This window comes from Diaphorina citri, unplaced genomic scaffold, assembly GCF_000475195.1.
Source record: "Diaphorina citri unplaced genomic scaffold, Diaci psyllid genome assembly version 1.1 scaffold439, whole genome shotgun sequence".
NCBI lineage: Eukaryota > Metazoa > Arthropoda > Insecta > Hemiptera > Psyllidae > Diaphorina > Diaphorina citri.
Window position 1 is genome coordinate 176,997 of NW_007377874.1, and position 13,043 is coordinate 190,039.

At 35.5% G+C, this 13,043-nt stretch overlaps 1 long non-coding RNA gene across 1 annotated transcript; it reads left to right on the forward strand.

Moving 5' to 3' along the window:
* Positions 1-1,589: 1,589 nt before the first annotated feature.
* Positions 1,590-3,115, forward strand: LOC113467261. Its single transcript, XR_003391404.1, has 4 exons — positions 1,590-2,035; positions 2,107-2,173; positions 2,342-2,521; positions 2,816-3,115. It is a non-coding gene; the product is annotated as an uncharacterized LOC113467261 (long non-coding RNA).
* The last annotated feature ends 9,928 nt before the right edge of the window (positions 3,116-13,043 follow it).

Here is a 13,043-nt window from a genome sequence, read left to right on the forward strand (position 1 = left end):
CTTTCGCCATACCAAAAAGTCAATGGTAAAAGTTAGAGCAGATAATGAATTTCGTGATGAAATTAAGAAAAAGCAACATTATTTCATTTTGTACCATACCATCAACCATCAATCACGAAGCTTACTTGACATTTTATCGATCCATTCGAATGTTACATGCAGATAATCACAAATGTGATGAAATTAAGAAAAAGCAACGTTATTTTATTCTGTACCATACCATCAATCACGAAGCTTACTTGACATTTTATCGATCCATTCGAATGTTACATGCAGATAATTACAAAATTGTAGGTTTATAGGTTACCCTGAAATTAGTTCTTTCATTCTATTGTCAGATTCATCAAGTTCTTTTATTATTTTTCAATCTAAAATGTATTATATCAGAAAACAAGCATGATCACTGCATATTCCATTTAAAATAACAGCTCTAACTTAAACCCATCAGAAATTGAAATGTAAATGCAGAACGTGATGAAATTAAGAAAAAGCAACGTTATTTTATTTTGTACCATACCATCAACCATCAATCACGAAGCTTACTTGACATTTTATCGATCCATTCGAATGTTACATGCAGATAATCACAAAATTGTAGGTTTATAGGTTACCCTGAAATTGGTTCTTTCATTCTATTGCCAGATTCATCAAGTTCTTTTATTATTTTTCAATCTAAAATGTATTATATCAGAAAACAAGCTTAATCACTGCATATTCCATTTAAAATAACAGCTCTAACTTAAAACCATCAGAAATTGAAATGTAAATGCAGAAACTTGGTCTTATTATTGAGAACTATGATATTGGAATAAATCAAAAGGAAAAGTGAGTTGGAACTAATTGTTTCCTAGTGCTTACTGCCATTTCTTCAAGTCTTTGAAAGGACTATCAAATTAGCAACCAATTTTATCTCCCGTTGTAGGTCTTCAAGACGGTAATATCATAGGTCAAACAATAGGCAATATAGCTACAACCATCTTATGAGTTGGTATGAATACATGTGCACATGTACATTTTGTACAAACATGTTGCAACTCATCACCTGACCTATTTTCAATTTCATTATTTTTCCAGGTAATTTATGATACATGTGCACATGTACATTTTGCACAAACATGTTGCAACTCATCACCTGACCTATTTTCAATTTCATTATTTTTCCAGGTATACCAATGTACACCTACTCTATTTTACAAAATCATCATTTTTAACAAGATATTTATGTAATTTGTTGTGTTTTAAAGCGCTACGTTTTCCTTACTATTTGTTTAACCCGTGAAATGTAAAAATAATTAAGATTCCTTTTTCAAGTGTTCAACTAAATAAAATCTGAGAAGATTTTTAAAATATTTTAAATTTCTGTACCAGAAATACCTCACTGCATAATTATATTCCGAACAAATAATTAATTTATATTAGTGAATTTTCATTCATTCTTCTCAGCCGAATTAGCTTTGTAAAATTTGTGTTTTGTACTGAAATACTTACTCGTTGACTTTCAACACACAAGTAGACAGCACAAATAAAGAACAAGAACAATTTCTGACTAATGATAATATAACGTTTCTGCAAACCCCTCACTCAGATTCATCAAGTTCTTTTATTATTTTTCAATCTAAAATGTATTACATCAGAAAACAAGCATGATCACTGCATATTCCATTTAAAATAACAGCTCTAACTTAAACCCATCAGAAATTGAAATGTAAATGCAGAAACTTGGTCTTATTATTGAGAACTATGATATTGGAATAAATCAAAAGGAAAAGTGAGTTGTAGGTTTTCAAATAATTCATCTCCATCCCATCGGACAAGCTATGCTTTCAACTAACGGCTACAGATGCCTGAATACTAAAATCAGGGATTTGGGCGTTCCCAAATGAACAAACACATTCCACTGAACTGTAGAGGGAAATATATGCCATCTACTCATAATATCATTGTGTTATTTGATGGTCAAAATTTTCAGTTAAATGTGTACCTACTAACAGTAACCAAGTCATTAGTTTCGATACCATTTCAAATAGAAAGTTAGGTAGATAAGTTTTATTTTTTCCATGTATAACCAAGTCATTAGTTTCGATACCATTTCAAATAGAAAGTTAGGTAGATAAGTTTTATTTTTTCCATGTCCTCTCCCCTTTTCCTATGACACGACTCTTTCCAGTGAATGGTCAAGGATCTATCTGGTCAGTAAAACATAGAGCAACCTGTGGAAATGATAAACAAACATTTCATGTCAGAATTAAAGAGAGAGAAAACATTTATTGGACCGTCAATTAACGCAACCCCTACCGTACAGCTTCAATAAAAAAGACACCCTTCAAAATTAGCCTTTAAGGTCAAGGATCTATCAGGTCAGTAAAACATAGAGCAACGTGGAAATGATAAACAAACATTTCATGTCAGAATTAAAGAGAGTGAGAGAAAACATTTATGGACCGTCAATTAACGCAACCCCTACCGTACAGCTTCAATAAAAAAGACACCCTTCAAAAATAGCCTTTAAACCCTTTGTTATGTTTCTAGTTTCGATACCATTTCAAATAGAAAGTTAGGTAGATAAGTTTTATTTTTTCATGTCCTCTCCCCTTTTCCTATGACACGACTCTTTCCAGTTAATGTTGAGAATGGTCAAGGATCTATCAGGTCAGTAAAACATAGAGCAACCTGTGGAAATGATAAACAAACATTTCAAGTCAGAATTAAAGAGAGTGAGAGAAAACATTTATTGGACCGTCAATTAACGCAACCCCTACCGTACAGCTTCAATAAAAAAGACACCCTTCAAAATACCCTTTAAACCCTTTGTTAGCATGTTTGTCTTTTTTTTTTTAAATAAGTGGAAAAGGTCATTCAATATTATGTTGTAACTGTTAACTGTCACTATCTTTTCATTCAGTATTTCCAATGTCAACATTGTTCCACATTTATCACTTCGAAATAAACAACCTTCAGTTGTTTGCTTTGTGTTATACGAGTATTGTTTGTCAACTAATAGGTTAGATAAGATTATAATAATGAACTTTTTGTACGACTATTTATTCCATCTTCGCCTAAAGTCTTAATAAAAGGTTTTTGTCTCTTTATAGATAAGGTAGAAACACACTACCATCACGTCGCATACGAGTATTGTTCGTCAACTAATAGGTTAGATAAGATTATTATATTGTACTTTTTGTAAGACTATTTATTCCATCTTCGCCTAAAGTCTTAATAAAAGGTTTTTTTTTGTCTCTTTATAGATAAGGTAGAAACACACTACCATCACGTCGCGTGGGCTCCGGGGGAGTCAGAAAGATGTGGTTCAAAGTTTTCCCATAGTGGGTATTGTAGGTAATCTCTTCAGGACAGCCACACTACTATGACGTCACGTGATAGTACTCCCCCTGAGCTCACGTGACGTGATGGTAGTGTGTTTCTACCTTTACTCCTCACGTTGGGAGTTATCATTTTCCTTTCAATAATGCAAAGTTAACTTAAAGACAGGTTTACCTGTTCTAAATTTGCTTGATTTTGGTGATTCACTCCATCAGATTACTTCAGTGCTTTCGGAACCATTTTCTGACCAATCCCAGGCATAATTGATGCATTGTATGCTATTTATTATTGTGATATTGTTTCGTCACTCCATCACATTACTTTAGTGCTTTCGGAACCATTTTCTGACCAATCCCAGGCATAATTGATGCATTGTATGCTATTTATTATTGTGATATTGTTTCATAAAATATACTGTTAACTCGGAAATCTGTAATCTCTATTAGTGTCACATAATTTTGCTCTTGTTCCGCAATTTCCCATTAAACAGTTACATAATTGACATTATTATAAAAGGTCCACTTAATGACTGCATCTATTATGTAAGCCCCCATTGAGACACTTTGCTAATGAAACCTCGTTTAATTGTGTATTCTAAACAAGAGATTTACAGGAATTAGCAGTTTTGTTCCTAAGGCTATTGTGTTTTTATAATCCAGCTAAGTTGCCGTACAATGCAAAAAATTTCCGTTTCTTAAAACATATAGGCATATGTAATAGTAACAAGTTGTACAGGCAATGATAAAGAAACAATGACATATTTTGAATGGTAATGTGTAGCAAATTATTTTGATATATTAGGTAATCAGATTGTCAATTTCACGAAATCTCCTTGCAAAGAAACAATAGGCTACTGAACTCAGGTATTAAATCTCTTTTTGTAAAAGAATTACAAGAATGACCTTTTGTACATGGGAAAAGAGATAGATTTTTAAGAGGTTTTTGAGTTCCTGTGTACAAGTCTGTTTAGTCAATCGAAATTTTTCCAATAATTGCCGTTAATTTGTTTATTATTTTTCATTTAGACCTGCCTATTATCTACTGTGGTCTTAAGTCCTTGTTAAGTATGAAAAATACCAAAGAAAATTAAAAGAAAATCACAAAACTATTTTAAAATGTAATGATAATCAGGATTGGAAATAATTACCTAGGGTAAGTGTACCATTTATTCGCCCACCTAAAAAACGTACCATTTATTGGCCCACCTGCCCACATTTATTTTTCTAATTTTTGTGACGTGATGGTAGTGTGTTTCTACCTTTACTCTTCACGTTGGGAGTTATCATTTTCCTTTCAATAATGCAAAGTTAACTTAAAGACAGGTTTACCTGTTCTAAATTTGCTTGATTTTGGTGATTCACTCCATCAGATTACTTCAGTGCTTTCGGAACCATTTTCTGACCAATCCCAGGCATAATTGATGCATTGTATGCTATTTATTATTGTGATATTGTTTCATAAAATATACTGTTAACTCGGAAATCTGTAATCTCTATTAGTGTCACATAATTTTGCTCTTGTTCCGCAATTTCCCATTAAACAGTTACATAATTGACATTATTATAAAAGGTCCACTTAATGACTGCATCTATTATGTAAGCCCCCATTGAGACACTTTGCTAATGAAACCTCGTTTAATTGTGTATTCTAAACAAGAGATTTACAGGAATTAGCAGTTTTGTTCCTAAGGCTATTGTGTTTTTATAATCCAGCTAAGTTGCCGTACAATGCAAAAAATTTCCGTTTCTTAAAACATATAGGCATAGTTGTACTTTTCATTTTATTTTGTGTTCTCTTCAAATGAATTTTCTCATGTTATTGCCCATTTCTCTTTCCTCCCCTCTATCCCTTCTCTTTTCTGTCTTTCTTTTGACATATTAAATGTAATTCATCCTTGTAATCAATTGTGTATGTTGAAAATTAGAAAATAAAATTTATTATTTTAATAAATTACTTGAATGAAAAAATAAAAACGAAGTTTGTTCATTCTGTTTCTTATATTGGCCCAACATCCCAAGAAGCGGCTCCTTTTCAGATCAAATGAAATATATGTGTTTGAGCAAGAACTAATTGTTTCCTAGTGCTTACTGCCATTTCTTCAAGTCTTTGAAAGGACTATCAAATTAGCAACCAATTTGGTTACACCATTAGCAGATGGACTGATGTCATATTATAGGCAAAGACGGGGAAAGCTGTTTCACTATTTTGACCAAAACTGACGCCCAAACATGAATATCTAATGCCTTTTTTCCACATCCAGTCTCAGTCCCCAACCCAAACTAACCCCACTCATAAAGTACATTGCAATGATTGTGCACATCCGTACATTTACCTCTGGTGGGAGAAGTCAGGAGGAGACTAGAACATAGTTTTAATGGTGGAAAAGTGGGAGTCAGTACCGTTCAGTTTTTATACAAAACAAAAAGAGCGCGTTTTTTTTACAAATAAATAACCTGTGGGTGCTGGAAGCATTGTGTACGTATTTCCTGATGCTCACCTCTGGCAATCTGCTTCACAAAGCTCCGGCAAAAATTCCGTTTCGCCCATCCGGAACAACCTTGTGTTTCTGCTGCCAGAAGGATTTGTTGTACCCAGAGTGGAGGGTGTGTTTTACAGGGATATTAATCGCTGTTTGAGAGCCAAAGGCCTCTTGTGGTTAATCCATGCGAGTAAAAATGTAAAAGAATCACTCTTTATCTTTAACTTCTGCAGTAAACAATTTGTTCCCCGGTTTTCGCAACTGGAAGAGATATTTCTACATATTAGTTGTAGGTAAATGTTTAGAACGTTGAATACATCAGTTGCCGACAAGAGGGATCACTGAAGATGAAGACAAATCCAGATACTAATCTTAATGTGAGCAGACGATGTACGGAAGTTGTTTGCCTTTTTAACCAACCTGATTTGTGCAGGGCTAGTTGAGCTTCCTCCTAAGCTAGCATTGAATACATCAGTTGCCGACATGAGGGATCACTGAAGATGAAGACAAATCCAGATACTAATCTTAAAGTGAGCAGACGATGTACGGAAGTTGTTTGCCTTTTTAACCAACCTGATTTGTGCAGGGCTAGTTGAGCTTCCTCCTAAGCTAGCTACATGGCCCTCCCAAACAGGATCCAAAAAAATGAAGGCAACTTCCGAATACAGAGAAGGGACAGCAAGTTCTACAGATTATTGCTTGATTTCTAACCCATCATTCCTCCTCTCACAGATTTCCACTCCCTATAGTAAAAAACTAGTAATTTTAAACACCTCGCTTTGAAAATATCGGGCAAAAGAACTCCGTTTAACAGAGAAAAGGTATTACCACAGCGAAATTCCACATCAAAAACACAACAACACAAACCAACCATCTTATTTCTTTCACAATGCGAAAAGAGCGAAAGAAAATCTCTTTTTCTTTTAATTTAGAAGCTAAAAGAGCTGATTGCGACCTTTGGAAGAAATGGCACAGATTTAAAATCGGAGCATATATAAAGGCATAATTACAGTGCCAAATTTGAGGTGAACCCTGTAATATTAAGGTGGAAAATTAAATTATTTGTAGAAACTTAAAACTTCTCTCCTTCTCTTTCCAATTTTTCTTTCTTTTAGGTATTTAGAACATGAAATCAAATGAATTTTTCTAAACGAAACAAAAATACTCTTAAAAACACAGAGAGAAAAGGGAGAACGAGAGAATGAAAGAGATTTTTTATTCCTCCAGTTTTCCCCAAGTAAAAAAGTGCAAATTATCCAAGTGCTTGTGAAATAAAGAAAGAAATACTATAATAAATTTCCTTTATTCAATTTCATTTAATTAAGAAATTGAAGAGGTTGATCCTAAGTAAAAAATAATAGAAAGTAATAAAATATTACGCCACCTCTCCTCATATTTAGCGCTACGACAAGGGGAGGGATTTCACATCCCAAAGTGTTCAGTAATCATTATCATCACGCTGAATGTATAATGTTTCTAATGATCACTGGAGATGAGCAACGTCGTACGTGGTTAGTATCGGTATGGGTGACCAACCCCCTGGGACATGATTCTGGCTATTTTGGGGTACACTCAGCCTCGTGGACTCAACTGAGGCATTTGACTTGAGCTACATTTGTAGCGTAACATGCCAGCCTGCAAAAACCGTGCGGCAACGGAGTTTTAGATTCCAGAGAAAAATCTAAACTAGCTCCTCACGTATTGGACTATGGCACTGAAAGCTTTCTTCGTTCGCTCTTGAATTGCAAAACGGGAAGTCCAAGGTCAAGTATCAATCGTCTTGGTAATTCCTTTTGTTCTGTGTATGTTATTCTTTAAATTAAATTTTGATTTGAAGTTCTAAGAGCTCAAAGTTAGTAGTCCCTAGGTCAATTTCTGATGCTTCAAAATGTCTACAAGATTCACAACTTTGATGACGAAATTTAGCATACATAAAGGCTTTCAGCTATGGTGCTTATGAAACTCCTTGGCATTAACAGTCATGCTACAATTCTAGTTATCGTCTCCTGAGAGACCCGTTATAGTATGGTTGTGACGTGCAGTGTCACGGGCAGTAATAATGTGGACATGTGCCCCAATTCCTACCTTTTTACAAGTTTCACAACTTTGATGACAAAATTTAGCATACATAAAGGCTTTTAGCTATGGTGCTTATGAAACTCCTTGGCATTAACAGTCATGCTACAATTCTAGTTATCGTCTCCTGAGAGACCCGTTATAGTATGGTTGAGTAAAAGAATCTTTTGGTCGATTTAAAGTTATATATTTTTAGATGGTTCTTTTCTGCTTAATGCTGTCCATTTTTCCTTTTCATGTCCTAAATATTGAAGATAGGATGTGGTTAGATATTATGTAATTTATTATTACCTACCTATCTCTTGCTATGTTTAGATTAGACTGAGGTGGGGATTGGGTAGGTAGAGTCCGTTATGAAACAAAGCACAAAGCTGATGCCCTATCTATGTGTTTCATTTGAAAGTGGTTGTTGTTGTTGTAGCGGCTTCAGCTGTAGCCGAAGATGGCATATAAAGAGAAGATATCTTTTTGTGACTGCCATACACCGGGGTGAACCAATCACACTCATTTGAAATATTTATTTTTCTTAGTCCATGCGGCCTTTGGCCCCAATTTTCGAAAGGAAAAGTTTAATTAAGTTCTTTTTTTTATGATTTTAATAGACATGTTCGTAGATTTTCTAGCGTGGTTTTCGAGTTTTACGAACTCGAAAATTTTATGCTCGTGTTTCCTCAAAAATTTAAGCCCAATTTCCGCAAAATTTTTAGTTCCATAAAATTGAAATAAATAGGACTATAGATATTAGATATACGAGTAGGCTATACTTGTAGGGATGTGGGTTTCACTGATGGTATAAATCTCGGAACGAAAATAATATGGCACACCCACATACACAACCCAATTTCCGCAAAATTTTAAAATTTTAGTTCCATAAAATTGAAATATATAGGACTAGATATTAGATGATATAGATACGAGTAGGCTATACTTGTAGGGATGTGGGTTTCACTGATGGTATAAATCTCGGAACGAAAATAATATGGCACAGGCACACCCACATACAGACGTACCTATACCCATCTTACATCTTACCTACTTGATGATGTCACATTATGAAACACGAGAGTTCGGGTTCCTCTTACCTCCTCCCCTCTTCCGCCTCCCAATCCCTTATTCCTAGTCTTGAAGGATCTGATGTGATGGCTTAAAAAAAAATAACATAATAATAATAATAATCGGATAGTTAAGTAGGTATATTATTCTTCTTTTCTAATCTCTGCCGATTTGACCAATGAATGGGAGTAATTCAGGGATTGGAAACACAAGTGTTTGAATCATGATGGTTTTATTATAGTAAGCTTAAAGTACTAACAAGTCAGAGGGAAAAGGCAGTAGAAGAAGAGAGAGGGGAGAGAGTATCACAAGTATGTTGCGTTTTGACTCCTTAATCGCCTGCTCTAATCTTCGTTATAAACTTGACCTTCGCTACTCTTTGGGTCAGAAAGGGGGCTTTCCCCTACCCTCGTAATAGAACAAGAGGGTAGGGTTTCGTCAACTAATAGGGTAGATAAGATTATTATAATGTAGGTACTTTTTGTAAGACTATTTATTCCATCTTCGCCTAAAGTCTTAATAAAAGGTTTTTGTCTCTTTATAGATAAGGTAGAAACACACTACCATCACGTCGCGTCGGCTCCGGGGGAGTCAGAAAGATGTGGTTCAAAGTTTTCCCATAGTATTGTAGGTAATCTCTTCAGGACAACCACACTACTATGACGTCACGTGATAGTACTCCCCCTGAGCTCACGTGACGTGATGGTAGTGTGTTTCTACCTTTACTCTTCACGTTGTTATCATTTTCCTTTCAATAATGCAAATCATTTTCCTTTGTTATCATTTTCCTTTCAATAATGCAAAGTTAACTTAAAGACAGGTTTACCTGTTTTAAATTTGCTTGATTTTGGTGAGTCACTCCATACTTCTGCAGTAAAGAATTTGTTCCCCGGTTTTCGCAACTGGAAGAGATATTTCTACATATTAGTTGTAGGTAAAGGTTTAGAACGTTGAATACATCAGTTGCCGACATGAGGGATCACTGAAGATGAAGACAAATCCAGATACTAATCTAATGTGAGCAGACGATGTACGGAAGTTGTTTGCCTTTTTAACCAACCTGATTTGTGCAGGGCTAGTTGAGCTTCCTCCTAAGCTAGCTACATGGCCCTCCCAAACAGGATCCAAAAAATGAAGGCAACTTCCGAATACAGAGGCACTTCCAAAGGACAGCAAGTTCTACAGATTATTGCTTGATTTCTAACCCATCATTTCTCCTCTCACAGATTTCCACTTCCTATAGTAAAAACTAGTAAGTTTAAACACCTCGCTTTGAAAATCTCGGGCAAAAGAACTCCGTTTAACAGAGAAAAGGTATTACCACAGCGAAATTCCACATCAAAAACACAACACAAACCAACCATCTTATTTCTTTCACAATGCGAAAAGAGCGAAAGAAAATCTCTTTTTCTTTTAATTTAGAAGCTAAAAGAGGCGTAAAAAATCCCCCTTCCCTCCTCTTTCCCTCTGCCCCCTTCCCCTCTAAGCTTTTGTTTCGAGGGAAAATTATGTTAATGACGGTTTTAGTACGAGAAGAGAAGTCATTATTATTGCGTGCCCCTTCCCTTTGTGCGAGGATATCTTCCCACCCAAAATGTGAGAAAAGGAAGGAGAGGGAAAAACAGAAAGAGGGAGGTAGCAAAGAAGAGAGCTCTACTTTTTTTTTTGGCATTTTTTCAAGTGAAAATCATGACAATTATTAATTATGCTTTCTCCCATCTAAGCCCAGCTACAGAGAGTGCCACGCATTTTATCCAACAATGTCTCTTATTTTCCCTCCAATTTATTCCTCCCTTTCACACGCTCCCCAGGCAATAATGACAACAATGCTTTGACTGTTTGTTTCTATCTCATTTCTTTCCTTTTTTCTGATTTAACATTACATTAAACTCCACATTCCCCATAGGTACATATGTAGTTTTTCATCACCAAGATTCATTTGGCAACTGCGTTATGATATTTTGCTTGGTAATGGTAACGTATGAGTATGACAACAATCGCTATACTTAAAGTCCTACTTTATCATAGCCAACTAAAATTTACTGTATTTTTAGGTGTTTTCTTGAAGTTCATCAAAATGTGAGAAAAGGAAGGAGAGGGAAAAACAGAAAGAGGGAGGTAGCAAAGAAGAGAGCTCTACTTTTTTTTTTTTTTCAAGTGGAAAATGTGAGAAAAGGAAGGAGAGGGAAAAACAGAAAGAGGGAGGTAGCAAAGAGAGCTCTACTTTTTTTGGCATTTTTTCAAGTGAAAATCATGACAATTATTAATTATGCTTTCTCCCATCTAAGCCCAGCTACAGAGAGTGCCACGCATTGGCATTTTTTCAAGTGAAAATCATGACAATTATTAATTATGCTTTCTCCCATCTAAGCCCAGCTACAGAGAGTGCCACGGCATTTTTTCAAGTGAAAATCATGACAATTATTAATTATGCTTTCTCCCATCTAAGCCCAGCTACAGAGAGTGCCACGCATTTTATCCAACAATGTCTCTTATTTTCCCTCCAATTTATTCCTCCCTTTCACACGCTCCCCAGGCAATAATGACAACAATGCACTGATTGTTTGTTTCTATCTCATTTCTTTCCTTTTTTCTGATTTAACATTACATTAAACTCCACATTCCCCGTACATAGTTTTTCATCACCAAGATTCATTTGGCAACTGCATTATGATATTTTGCTTGGTAATGGTAACGTATGACAACAATCGCTATACTTAAAATCCTACTTTATCATAGCCAAATTAAATATACTGTATTTTTAGGTGTTTTCTTGAAGTTTGACTGTTTGTTTCTATCTCATTTCTTTCCTTTTTTCTGATTTAACATTACATTAAACTCCACATTCCCCGTAGGTACATAGTTTTTCATCACCAAGATTCATTTGGCAACTACGTTATGATATTTTGCTTGGTAATGGTAAGGTATGACAACAATCGCCACCTATACTTAAAGTCCTACTTTAACATAGCCAAATAAAATATACTGTATTTTTAGGTGTTTTCTTGAAGTTCATTTCCTAGCAAGAAGCCAAGAATGCAAATTAGTACATATTAAAAACACAAACACGAAATTTCGTTTCATAACTTTTTTTTTACTTGTACATAAGTATTTTGCAGTCCTAACAACATATTGTTAGAAAAAACCACACAATACATCAATGCATGTCAGGAACTCATGCAGGATGTTGAAGAATACCTCTTTAGAATTGAATTGAATTCCATCAAGAACACAATACCATGGCGTGCTGCAAGACAGGCAGCATCCTGAAGACCATTGCATGACTGAGAACCAAACCTGCCGCGTTCCCATGACAACCTATTGTTGACATGGACTTTGAATAAGTTTCCCATTGGATACCAACATTCCCAGGTGATGGGGCTGAAGGACTATGATGGGAAGTTCCCAGTTCGTTATTGAGAAAGTTATGGTTTATGGATATCTCACCCATGGAACACACTTGCATTGTATTTCGTACCTAATGAGAGTGGTGAGTTTATCCTTGGGGTTCGCAAAACGTTTTACTTGATCCGAAAACTGGCTACACACTTACCTAAAGATAAAATGAAGTTGAAGAGTTCGATTAGAAGGAAGAACTTTATTGCATGGAGAGTCTGAAGCTGTGTAAACAAATAGTCGACGCCGTCAATCGACGAGGTGAATCTATGTTGTCGAGGTAGTGTACGGTTTCAGTCGGCGTCGACTATGTGTGGACACAGCTTGAGGTAGGTCAACGATTCCGACGCATTTAAGGAAAGAAATTCGCTATTTAGGAGGAGGAGGAGGAGGAAGGCACTATTTGAGTCAGAGAATAAAAAGGAAAGACAATAGACCAATAGAGGAACTAAAAGTGAAAAGAATTAGGCATATTATGTTGTCGAGGTAGTGTACGGTTTCAGTCAGCGTCGACTATGTGTGGACAGTGGACACAGCTTGAGGTAGGTCGACGATTCCGACGCATTTAAGGAAAGAAATTCGCTATTCAGGAGGAGGAGGAAGGCACTATTTGAGTCAGAGAATAAAAAGGAAAGACAATAGACCAATAGAGGAACTAAAAGTGAAAAGAATTAGGATGTTCCCAGAACAAAGAGGTACCCAATAAACTATGCATGTC